Genomic DNA, 14160 nt, shown 5'->3' on the forward strand with positions numbered 1-14160 from the left:
CATCCGAGATTTCCTAGAACAATTACAAAAGGCAGCCCGTCATCTTCACTGCATAGCAAGGGAAGCCAGAGTCGTTCGACAAGGCATTCAACCAGTGACAGATGAAGGCAAAAGACTTGTCAATCTACTAGAAGTTGTTCGGGGTCTAGAGGATTTAGTCTAAACGTACCTTTGATTGTTTTTTTATGTCTTTTACAAGATAAAACATTTTTTTTTCTAAATAAGGATTATTTATAATAATGGACACTTTTCTGGATCAATGCCTCTAAATTGCATACAGCATGCATTGCATACTTTACATTTTATATTTCATGTTTATTTTTATATTTTCCATGTTTTTACATTCGTATTAACAAACAGAACATGTCTCAGAAAGGGAAAGAGCAAACACCAAGTTTACCACCGCAAGCATTAAATACGCATCATCCACACAATACTCGAGTAAAGAAAAGACAAATGGAGGCCAGAATGGAAAAACTCGAGGAGAACCTGGCAAGACTGCAAAAAGATCTGGAAGATAAGATGGCTTAAAATAGTCAGAGCACTCTGGAGTCCATCAAGAAAAACCAGGAGTCCTTGGTCGACCAAATCGTGGCCAAGTTATCGGGTTTACAGCAAGCTAGTGCAGTAAGGGGAAGTCCCTCCGAGGGGGTAACTATATCACCAACCCCACAGGTGGTTATTTCACCCGAGATCTTACCCAGGCCACAAGAAAATTCTTCTGCTGTCAAAGGGAAAACATCATCTGCTATAAAAGTGCAAACTTCCACAACTAATCCTGATAATCATTCGGATGATTATAATATCCCAGATTTTAATGAAGATGACAAAGCAAGAAGGATGAAAGAGAAGATCAGGATGTTAGAAGATCAAATGAAGATGGTCCAAGGGGACCATGATTATTATGGAGTGGATGCAAGGGAGCTGAGCCTGGTTCTAGATTTGGTACTTCCACCAAAGTTTAAAGTTCCTGAGTTTGAGAAGTTTGATGAGAACAGCTGCCCATTAGCCCATATCACAATGTTCTGTCGGAAAATGACTGGATATGGGGGGAATGACCAACTCCTGATTCACTGTTTTTAGGAGACCCTGTCTTGTTCAGCTATCCATTGGTATAACCAGCTTAGCCGAACTCATATCAAGACATGGAAAGACTTAGCTAAGTCTTTTCTGGAACAATACAAGCATATCAACGATATGAGACCAGACCGGGTTATGTTACAAATCTTGGAGAAGAAACACTATGAGATTTTCCGACAATACGCACAACGATGGAGGGATTTATCTGTGCAGGTTCATGCTCCTTTGGATGAAAAGGAGACTAGAAAGTTGTTTGTACAAACTCTGAAGGCACCTTACTTCGGGCACCCGGTGGCAATTACATCGGGAGGTTTCTCAGATCTAGTCATGGCTGGTAAAATGATTGAGTTGGCTATTAAACAAGGAAAGATTGAGGGAGAAGACTCCAGTAAAAAGCATCCTATTAAGAATAAAGATTGAGAGATCAACAATGTCAACACTTACAACGTCAACAAGGGTGTTACGGTCTCAAGCTCAAAAACCACTGCAGCTTTACCAACTGGTACTTCAAACCAAGCTCAGAGAGAACCAAAGAAAGAAAGGGAAAGAGAGTAGATCGATCCCATTCCCATGACATATAAAGAGTTATATCAACAACTCTTCGATACTCATGTAGTGTCACCCTACCCAATGGATCCGATAAAGCCCCTGTATCCAAAATGGTATGACAAGAATGCTCACTGCGAATATCATGGTGGTGTGCAGGGGAATTCGATAAAAAATTATCTCACATTCAAGAGGCTTGTACAACGAATGCGGAATAAGAATTGGATCATTTTCAACTCTAAAACACCAAACGTCGCCCAGAATCCCTTGCCTAATCATCCGGAGACCGGAATCAATGCAGTCATAACCGAAAATAACGAGAGAATCAAAATCAGCGTTTCGAAAGTTAAAGCTCATTTGGCTTGGATATGGAGCCAAATGGCAAAGGCAGGGCTTCTTGTACCCCAGTCATGTACAGAAAAGAACGAAGGTAGTAACTATTATTGTTACCACAACGAAGAGGGACATAAAGTGCAAGAGTGCTCCGAATTTAAGACATTAGTCCAGCTCATGATGGACCAGAAAGAGCTGGAGTTTTATGAAGAAATTCAGGATTCCCCGGAAGTAGACGTTTGCGCTACCGGAGAATCATCAGACAAAATAATCGGTAGGGGTAGTCTTTTGATCATTACCCCTAAGGTAAAGATAATAACAGCAACTCCGCAAGAAAAAGTGATGATCACGACACCTCAACCTTTTCAATACAAGGATAATCGATAAGTGCCTTGGAAATACGAATGCCAGGTGAGCACTTCCAAAGAATGTGACAACAAGGTGGGGTAGAGATCACTAGAACCCTTCAAGGAAGATGTGCTGGTTATCAATGAACCTATAAAGGAGGAAGAAGCTAAAGAATTCCTCAAATTTTTGAAGCATAGCGAGTACAGTATTGTAGAAAACCTCCACAACTTGCCAACATGAACCTCAATGTTGGCAGTTTTATTAAGCTCAGAAGAACATCGCGAAGTACTGTTGAAAGTCTTGAATCAAACATTCGTGCCACAAGACATACCAGTCAGCAAGATGGATCGACTGGTAAACAATATTCAAGTTGATAATCTCATCTCGTTTTCAGATGATGAGATTCCGTCCGGAGGAAGAGGCTGAACGAAGGCATTACACATCACTACCTACTGCAAGGGGCATGCTCTGCCAAGTGTATTGATCGACAATGGCTCGGCTCTGAACGTGATGCCTTTGGTAACATTGAAGAGGCTGCTAATGGATACCTCTCATATGAAAGCTTATCAAAACGTGGTCCGAGCATTTTATGGGACCAAGAGAGAAGTAATCGACAAGATTGAGGTGTCGTTGACGATCGGACCATCCACCTACAACATTGAGTTTCTGGTGATGGATATCATGCCTTCTTACAACTATCTTTTGGGAAGGCCATGGATTCATCAAGCTGGTGCAATATCCTCCACGCTGCACCAAAAAGTTAAATTTGTTATTGATGGGGCCCTGGTAATCATTAATGCTGAGGAATATATCATGGCAAGTGTAACCACAGAAGCCCCATACATCGAGGTGGATGAGGAAGCGCTAGAGTGTTCATTTCGCTCCTTGGAATTTGTGAATGTCACTTTTATGGCAGAAGGAAGAAAGATTCCTAAACCCTGACTCTCTTAGTACATAAAGTTGGAGATCAAGCAAACCTTGGGCCGAGGTGCCAAGATCGGAAAGGGGTTTGGTAAGCAGTTGCAAGGAAGGATAAATCCAGTCATTCCCATTTCAAAGATAGATCAGTTTGGGCTCGATTTTCAGCCCAGTTATGAGGAAAAGAGGAAAGAGATCCAAAAGAACCAAGAGAGGAGATTAGCAAGGTTGACTGGAAATGAACTTCAATGGGAACCCATGAAATTCCCGCCTCTTTGCCACATATTCAAGTCAGGTGGTTATGTATTTAAGACCACCTTGTCAGATTTAGAAGCGGCTTTGAAAGATCTGAGCATTAATGTCGTAACCACTGGAAATGCTGACAACGAAGATAGATATGGGATATGCCCTCTGCCACCTGGGTTCGTGCCTAGCAGTTGGTCGGTCGAAGAACTACCTGTGGTTTACAAGAATCTTTCAGAGTAATATTCAAACTATCCCTATTTGCCTATACCCAGGGCAATAGGTGATCTTTTGTAAGGGTGAATAAATATTTGGTTTAAGTTCAATAAAAGATGCATTTTTCTCTTCCCATGGAAAACAAATTTTACTTTATTTCCTTTTGAATTCATTGTCTATCTTCTTTATTTCGGTACTTTATTTCCACTTTCCATCGAATTTAATTCTTGACTATTTCATGTGGGATACTTTTCTCTCACGCATACACATTTTCCTTTCTTTCAGATCCCCAGATAACAATAATGTAGGCACTAATGATCCTGATCCGGAAGTGGATTTTGAATCGGCCATTTGTCTCGAGGAATTTGATGAATGTGACAACGAAGAGGAGTGCAACTTGCCTACTGAATTGTTGAGAATGGTAGAAAGAAAAGATAAACAAATACTGCCACATAAATAGACAATCGAAATCTTGAATCTAGGCACTAAGGAAGAACGAAATGAGGTTAAAATCGGCACAACTCTTTCGACTGAAGCAAGACACAACCTGATAGACTTACTTCAGGAGTACAGAGAAGTGTTCGCTTGGTCGTATCAAGACATGCCAGGATTAGACACAGATATGGTAGTCCACAAACTGCCTATCAAACCAGAATGCAAACCCGTGCAGCAGAAATTGAGAAGAATGTGACCAGAAATGCTCCTTAAGATCAAGGAAGTAGTCAAGAAACAATTTGATGCCGGTTTTCTTCAAGTGGCAAAATATCCGGAGTGGGTGACCAACATAGTGTTTGTGCCGAAGAAGGACAGGAAAGTACGCATGTGTGTCGATTACCGAGACCTTAACAAGGAAAGTCCCAAAGACAACTTTCCTCTGCCACACATAGACTCTCTGGTGGACAATACAGCTGGAAACAACTACTTTTCATTCATGGATGGATTTTCGGGATACAATCAAATCATGATGCGCCCTGAAGACATGGAGAATACCACTTTTGTCATAATATGGGGGACTTTCTGTTACAAAGTGATGCCTTTTGGATTAAAGAATACAGGGGAAACATATCAGAGAGCGATGGTGACCCTGTTTCACGGCATAATGCATAAAGAAATTGAGGTTTATGTTGACGACATGATTGTCAAGGCACAGACCGAGAATGAACACATCGAACACTTGAGGAAGCTCTTCGAGAGATTGAAAAAGTTCCAGCTACGATTGAACCCTAGAAAGTGTACTTTCGGGGTGACATCTGGGAAACTATTAGGTTTCGTGGTCAGTAGAAAATGCATTGAGGTTGATCCTGACAAAGTTAAGGCTATCCAGAATCTACCTCCACCTCGAACACAAAAAGAGGTCCGAGGTTTTCTAGGCAGATTGAATTACATAGCTCAGTTCATATCTTAGTTAACTGATAAGTGTGATCTAATCTTTCGTCTTCTCCGAAAGAATAGCCCTGGAGCATGGGATGAAAACTGTCAGATTGCATTCGAGAAGGTGAAAGAGTACTTGTCTCATACTCCTATCTTAACGTCTCCCATCCCAGGCAAACCTCTGTTCTTGTATCTATCCATATTCGAGAACTCAATGGGGTGTGTCCTAGGTTAACATGACAAATCTGGAAGAAAGGAAAGAGCCATATACTATCTAAACAAAAAGTTCACCGATTGCGATGTCAGATATCCTTTTATCGAGAAGGTTTGATGTGCTCTAGTCTGGGCTACAAAAAGACTCTGACAATATATGTTGTATCATACCACTTAGCTAATCTCCAAGTTAGATCCTCTAAAGTACATGATGGGTGTACCTGCTCTATCTGGAAGGTTAGCTCGATGGCAGATGCTCTTGTCTGAATTCGACATCGAGTACGTGAACCAGAAAGCAATCAAAGGAAGTGCCATATCAAATTTCTTGACAAGCAGAACCGATGAGAGTTATGAGCCATTAGACTTTGATTTCCCAGGCAAAGACTTGATGGCTTTATCCTTAGAAGAAACAAGTACTTCAACAGACAGTTCCTGGAAAATGAATTTTGATGGGGCATCAAATGCATTAGGACATGGTATCGGGGCAATACTGATCTCTCCAAAAGGGAGTCACTACCCATTTACCAGCAGACTGAACTTTGATTGTACCAATAATATGGCAGAGTACAAAGCCTGTGTCTTGGGAATTCGAGCTGCACTGGGGCAAAATATAAAGACCTTGCGGATATGGAGATTCAACATTAGTAATCTATCAGGTCCGTGGAGAATGGGAAACCAAAGATACAAAATTGATGGAATACCAGAAGCTAATACTGGATCTGCTCGAAGAATTCGATGAAGTCACCTTTCACTATGTGCCAAGAGAAGAAAATCAAATGGCGCTTTGGCTACCTTAGTAGCCGCATTCAAAGTTGGTGGGAAATTTAAAATGATTCCAATTGACATGCAGTCGTATGAGTACCCGACTCATTGCTACCAGATTGAAAAAGTAAAAGACACTAAGCCTTGGTACTACGACATTTTGCAGTATATCAAGCATCGAAGTTATCCAGAGGAGGTCACTGAAACTGATAAAAGGACCATTAGAAGGATGGCAGCTGGATACGTTCTTGACGGGGAGGTTTTGTACAAGAAAAGCCATAATCAAGTTCTGTTAAGGTGCGTCGATGCGGAAGAGGCAAAAATGATAGTAAAAGAATTACATGACGGAGTTTGCGGAGCACATGCAAATGGACATATGATGTCGAGACAAATAATGAGATGCAGATATTTATGGTCCACAATGGAAACTGATTGCATCAACTATGCTAGAAGATGTCATAAATGTCAGATTTACAGAGATAAAATAAATGTTCCACCTCATCCACTTCATGTCATGACATCACCATGACCTTTCTCTATGTGGGACATGGATGTTATTGGGCAAATCCATCCAAAGGCTTTAAATGATCATCGTTTCATCCTTGTAGCCATCGATTATTTTACCAAGTGGGTAGAGGCTGCTTTCTATTTCAGTGTCACTCAATCCGTTATTTGCAAGTTTTTGAAGAAAGATATCATATGTCGGTATGGTTTACCTGAAAGAATCATTACCGATAATGCTACAAACTTGAACAATAAAATGATGAAGGCTGCTTGTGAGCAATTCAACATAAAGCATCACAATTCTACTACTTACAGACCAAAGATGAACGAAGGAGTAGAAGCAGCAAACAAAAACATTAAAAAGATAGTGGAGAAAACGACCGAGACCTACAAAGACTGGCATGAGAAGTTGTATTTTTCTTTGTTCGCTTACAGAACCTCAGTACGAACCTCGACTAGGGTAACTCCATTTTCACTAGCTTATGGAATGGAAGCAGTGCTGCCCATTGAAGTAGAAATTCCATCACTACGAGTCCTGACAGAAGTCAAACTAGATGACGCAGAATGGGTCCAATCCCGGTATGATCAATTAAACCTGATAGATGAAAAGAGAATGAAAGCCATTCATCATGGTCAAATCTATCAGAAACGAATGATTTGAGCACATGACAAGAAGGTACGCCCGAGAATATTTCGTGAAGGAGATCTGGTGCTAAAGAGAATTTGGCTAGCCCAGAAAGATTTCCGAGGAAAATGGACACCAAATTGGGAAGGACCTTATGTCGTAAAAAAAGCCTTCTCCGGAGGAGCCCTTGTCCTGGCTGAAATGGACGGGCCCGAACCAGCACATCCCATTAATTCAGAAGCAGTCAAGAAATACTTCGCTTAGGATGAAAACCCGTAAGGGCGTCCTAAGTCGGAGAAAGAAAAAGAAAAAAGAATAAAATGTGAAAAACGTTTAGGGTGAAAACCCGAAAGGGCGCCCTAAATTGAAAAAATTGAAAAAGAGAAAAAAAGAACAAAAGAAAAAAGAAAAAAGAGAAAGAACAAAAATAAAGTGGGTTCAAGATGAAAACCCACAAAGGGCGTCTTACAACTAAGGATGGGTCCAAGTTGAAAACCCGAAAGGGCGATTTGGACAACTCAAGAAATCCAGACAGTTGAAACTCCGCGGCATTTGAATTTTCCACAGACTCGACGAGTCGGAGAAGGGTTGCAATCTCCTAAATGTTGTCGCATTTTCAAAGATCCTTTGGAAAAGGCTGCATTCAAGGTCACCTAACGGCTTTTCAGCTCGGAAGTGCATACATTATTGAGATCTAAGACATTCATTTTACACCTCATCATGTATTTATCTTCCAGAACGTTTGTCATGTATTATTTGTTCTTTTTTCCTCATGAATAAAAGACAATCTTTTTCTCTAAACCAATTCCTTTTGAGCATCTTGGATTGAGCTTAAACTTAATGATTTATTTACTTATGCAAAAGATATTTGCATATTACTGTACAAAGATTCATTGAAAAGTACAGGTATTTGGAAGCCAATCAAGGCTCATGCATATACTTAAGATGGTCGAGAAGTATTTCCCAGATCAAGGATAAAAAAACAAACATCAGATTTGAACAATACAAGACCAGGGATCGAAACTTCAAGATTCCAGAATCAAGATTCCAGACAGGCAACTGGAGATCGAGATTTCTCTCCAGAGCCCCAAGATAATATATGTTCATAGTATCACATATATGCATAACTTTTTCAGGTTTTAGCTAGAGTCAATGTCAACTTCGCGGCGAAGGATTTTGAACTCGAAGTGACGCAATTGGATCGAGAGTAGATTTCAAATTCACGACAGAGGATATCTAGCTTTAAGCCAAACTTCACAATAACGGGGTTATTCATGATACTTGGATTTCAACTTCACGACGAAGGATATTCAAGTCAAGGCTCAACTTCATGACGAAAGGGCCATCCACGATCTCAACTCCACGACGGAGGATATCATACCCACACATCCACGATCTCAACTCCACAACGGAGGATATCGTGTCATTCGAGACAACACAAGTTCAACTTCACAACGAAGGGACGATTGGTTGTCAACAAATAATTTCCCAGTTCCAGAGCCAATTTCAACTTCACGGCGGAGGATATTGGACTCGGAGTGATACAACTTACTTGGATTTCAACTTCATGACGAAGGATATCCAATTCCAGGCTCAAATTCACAACGAAGGGGCCACATGCGGTTTCAACTTCACGACGAAGGGAATCGTGCACACAGGCAACATCCATCTCTAGATTGGATTTCAACTTCACAACAAAGGATATTCAACTCAAAGAAGGAGTGTCTGTCAATAAACTTTCCAGTTTCGGAGTCAATTTCAACTTCACTGTGAAGGATATTGGTCTTGAAGCAACACAACTTACATTGGATTCTAACTTCACGATGAAAGATATCCAATTCCAAGGCTCAACTTCACGATGAAGGGATCATATAGATTGACCCAATTTCACGACGAATGAGTCATCTATAACATCACAACACCAAAGTCTTCAGGTCAAGTTCCACCTTCACGATGAAGTATCTTGAGCCAGAAGACGATTCAGAGGCCACTTGTCAAAAGCTTTGAGCTTGTTTTCAACTTCACGACGAAGGATTTCGTGCTCAGAATTTTCCAATTTTGACTCAACCTCACAATGATAGAGTCATTTTGTGATTGATAAATCAGTTTCAATATCAGATTTCAACTCTACGATAGAGGATATTAGATATGGACAAAATTTGTGTCTTATAATCTTTGCTCCATTTTTGTTACACGATAATGAGCAAAGAGGGGCAACTGAAGACACCAGATTTTGTCCTGCCAAGGAGTCTTCACACCCACGCCTTCCTCTCCTATTCTTCCGACGAACTCTACTCACTGCAACCAACAAAGAAGAGTTTGATTAGGACTATAAATAGGGTTTTTTAGTACTATAAATAACCCTTTAAATGGCCTTATAGGCCAACTTCTTCTCATTTTACTCTTTTGGTTCTCTCTCTAACAGAGAAAACCTCTCTCGCTTCTCTCTTTATTTCCCTCATTGGAGGGAATTTCGGCAGTCGCCAGCAACCACATTCCGGCACCGATCACTGCCGTCGGCCACCGTTCACGGTGGCCAAATATTACATTACTACCCCAGATTAACGCTCGATTTTCCCTTGTCCTAAATCCAACCTTCGCTTCTCTTAATAACCCTTATATTTTTCTAGATCTAGTTTCTTTACCTTCGATGTGTGGATCTCTGGCGGCTCGTGGGGCTCTGATGAGATGGTAAGTTTCTCTCTTTCCCTTCTTTCTTTTCTTTCTGTTGGTATTTTTTGGGATCGTTGGACCGGTCCCGAGAGAGAGGCCTCGGTGAGTCACCAAGCTTATAGTGGTGACTCACAATAGGGTCTCGACGTGGACGGTTGGTGTGATGCTTCTGGAGACTTCTGGTGATGGTAGCGTGGCAGCAGGACGTCGGAGGTGGCTGGACGAGGCACCTGGCAGTGGAAACGGGCTCCAATTTTGGGCCTTGTAAATTATATTTTTAATAATAATAATATATAATTAATAATAATAATTTTAATAATAATAATAATAATATGAAAAAATTAGTGTTTACAACATGTTTCTATAAATATCAACTTATTTTATTTTATGCAAATGCCATTACTAAATTTATATTCGATTTGCATTTTTATATATCGATGAGGGAATATTCTTTTTGGTCAAGAAATAAGAGAGATGGCCTTCCCGTCGGAGGATGAGCAAATCTCAATATTTCTTTTCGAATTAAAGGATTTTCCCTAATAAATAATTCGAAGCAAATTAATTAAATTTTAATAAATGGATCACATTCTAACTATATATTCGATTCACAATTTCCACCATTTACAACAGTGTGTAAGTGATTAAGTACCAATTTTGGGCATTGTGGGGATGCTTACCTTTCTCTTTCTCCACGTGTAACCAACTCCTAGACCCTTTACGTCGAATTTTTGGTAAATGCAGACAAACTTTTCTCTTAAAAAACGATTTTTCCTTAAATTGTTTTAAATGACTTTTTTAAGTATTCGACCTACCTAGCCTATAGGTCGATGACGACTCTCATTCAAATTAATTCAAAATCGTCAATTTTTCTAATCAAAGTCATAATTATTTTTTAAACTTAATTATTTTTAAAAAAATGGTTATGGCAATACCAAGAGGAGAACAAATCTGTCAGTTTCAATACAAAACAACAATGGTTCAATCGAGACATCCTGGCCTGCGATCTTAAACGGGTTAGAAATTTTCAAGTTGTCCGATTTCAACAAAAGTCTTGCAGGATCGTTTTCATTTGGAATGGGAAAGTACTCGAATCCATCGACAAAAGATGGTGAACATTATTTAGCTGTCGTAATTTCCGGTAGACTCTTGATCAGCATTCTTGTTCTAGCTACTCTATGGAAATTAGTGGCTACTTGTTGGAGATGGCAGAGAGAATTTTTTGCAGTCCCAATCATCTGACCATTTCCGGTGCTTCTCATTTGATGAGGTAAAGTTAGCCACCAACACATTCTGTGCTGCTTACTACTTGTGATTGGGGGCTATCGGAAGTTTTACAAGGGATCCATTAATGATGGAACCGATATTGTTGCGATAAAATGAGCTAATCCATGTTCTCACCAAGGGCTAAATGAGTTCCAAACTGAAATTTTCCTGTTGTCACAGCTCCGGCACTGTCACTTGGTCTCGTTGATCGGATGTTGCAAGGAAAAAAAGGAAATGATACTTGTGTATGACTATATGGCAAATGGAACCTTACGTGATCATCTATACAACACGAAGAAGCCTCCGCTTCCATGGACGCGAAGGCTCACGATCTGTATCGGGGAAGCTCGAGGGCTGCATTACCTTCACACGAGTTCAAAGCATTGCATCATACACCGTGATGTGAAGAGCACCAATATACTGTTGGATCAGAATTGGAAGGCCAAGGTTTCAGATTTCGGACTATCCAAAATCGGCCCCAATATGCTAACTAGATTGAACACGCATGTTTCTATGATGGTGAAGGGCAGCTTCGAGTACTTGGATCCCAAGTATTACAAGCGTCAGAAGTTAACTGAGAAATCAGATGTGTACTCCTTTGGGGTAGTATTGTTTGAGGTTCTATGTGCTAGACCTGCTGTTCTACATGGAACAGAACAGATGGAGGAAGAACAAGAGAAGATAAATTTATCTGAGTGGATACTGCATTGTTACCAATCAGGGAGGTTTGATGAAATTATTGACCCATATCTACAAGGAACAATAGATCCAACATGTTTGACAACATTCACAAATATTGCAAGGAAATGTTTGTGTGATAAGGGCAGTGAAAGGCCTACAATGGGTTAGGTGTTGTGGATCTTGGAGGAGGCTTGGTTGCAGCAGGAAAGTGACTGTTTACAAAACAATGGCGACTGTGGTGTAGCTGATGAATCATCTGTGATAGTAGATGTTAGTGAAGTACCTTTAGACGGTACTTCAGATCTCAGTCCAGGAGTAGAGTTCTCGAGATCATAGCTCCGATCGGGTGTTGAAAAATTCGAAGCTATAATAGTCCACAAATATAGTTTTTTCATTGTGTTGTTGAGCCATATAAAAATCCTCAATCAAATCCTCTTTAAGGAAAGTATTGTTTATGTCCAGCTGATGCACATGCTAGTGATGATGAACAACCAAAGATAACATTATATTGACAATGAAAAAAAATAAATAACAGTACTAAAAGTTTTGACAAAGTCACACCCTGAAGTTTGAGAGTACCATTTTGCTACCAGTCAAGACTTATACCTGTTGATAGAGTCAACTGTATTTTATTCTAGCTTGAAGAGCCATTTACAATCAATTAACTTCCTATCCTAAGGCAAAGGGACAAATTCCCACCAACAACCAGTTGGTTTAGTAGGATGAGACCCTAGGTCTCTTAAGCAAGGTCAGGGGTTCAAATCCTGACATTTGTGAATGGAGCAAACTGGGTTGGGAGGGTCGCCCTCACCTTTGCAGTACCCGATCTAGATTAGTCGGTAAATAGATCAGATATCAATGATTAATTAAAAAAAGACAAATTCCTTAGTGTCATAATCAATAAGAGCAATATATTCAACAAGAACAACTTCATGCCACCAAATTGAATTAAACTAAAATTAGGACAGATCACACATCCTCTCCACTCGCACCACCGTCTTGTATTATATTGGTCAGGTACGTCTTTGGAATTCACTAGTGATATTTGCTTCAAAGTTTCTTCCGGCACCAATTACTGCTATTGTCGTTGCGACTTCGAGCTCGATTTAGTATGCGCTTTTGCAAGTACCGATGATCATCAAGGTACGAAGAAGAAGAAGAGATCCAATGCAGACATGGATAAGCACAGATCATTCAGCATTATTGCCATGCCGATCCCTTAATCCCATACAATTATAACAATGTTGGTGAACATGGTTATAATTGTAGCTTGTGTGACAAGTCTCTAATTGGTGTCTTCTATGGTTGTAAAGGATGTGGGTTCTTCCTTCATCGATTTTGTATCGATAAGGTACCGAAGACATTGAACCATCCTTTCCATCCACCATCGCACACTCTTCGCTTGCAGTTCGTCAATGGAAACATAACCTGCAATGCTTGTACTCAAACTGTTCGACTGTATACAGGTTCGACATCGAGCTATTGTTGTCAAGAGTGCAATTTCAACCTTGATTTTTACTGTGCAAATCTCTTACCTACCCTTAAACATTAGTGCCACAACCATTGTCTCACTTATTTTGGTTTCAGTGTCAGGGATTCGATTCTCAGGTACCATTTCGAATGCAGTTCTTGCGATGAGCTTTGTTCCGATTGTTTTTATCTTTATGTGCAATGTGATCTCAATTTCCACCTCAAATGTGTTCCAATTCTTCCTTTGGTTAGACATAGATATCACAAACACCCCATCATCTTTTCGAAATCAATTCGAGAGGACGAGATCAGAGAATACTACTGTGATCTTTGTGAGAAAGAACAAAAATCAAAAACATGAAGTTTATTACTGCGATAAATGCACATATATTGCTAATATTGAATGTGATATCAACAATGTTATACCCTTGTTTAACAGATGAATGTTTATATCTACTTTTTTTCTTATGTTCTGATAATGAAAAATGAATGTTTGTTGCATTAGGCTGAAACTTCACCAACAGAGGATTCATCTTCAACTCCCCTTTCCATGGATGTTAAAACTTTGGAGTTGAAGGGAATGGAGCAAAGTGAGACGACTTTATTTTGACCTTTAATTCACGAACATCCATTGACACTGACGAAATCGGAAAGTTCGAACAGCATTACTGCAATGCTCATATTTTGAGCTCTGTGGCACAAGCTACATTTGTGAAGGTTTCCCATGTTTCTTTCATGGTTATCGCCTACATGAAAATTGTGCTAAATTACCCAACGAGATACAACACCCTCTTGATTCCATACATCATCTCAACCTCTATGCCAAATCTTGTTACATGTTGGATTACATTATATGTGAAGGATGTGACCATTTTTCTCTCGGCTTCATTTATCTTTGCGAGACGTGCGATTTC

At 40.0% G+C, this 14160-nt stretch overlaps 1 pseudogene; it reads left to right on the plus strand.

Annotated features, from left to right (window-relative positions):
• The first annotated feature begins 1833 nt into the window (after positions 1–1833).
• Positions 1834–11958, plus strand: LOC120186102 (annotated as a pseudogene).
• Positions 11959–14160: the final 2202 nt, after the last annotated feature.

This window comes from Hibiscus syriacus, unplaced genomic scaffold, assembly GCF_006381635.1.
Source record: "Hibiscus syriacus cultivar Baekdansim isolate YM2019G1 unplaced genomic scaffold, ASM638163v2 tig00113279_pilon, whole genome shotgun sequence".
In the NCBI taxonomy this organism is placed as follows: Eukaryota; Viridiplantae; Streptophyta; class Magnoliopsida; order Malvales; family Malvaceae; genus Hibiscus; species Hibiscus syriacus.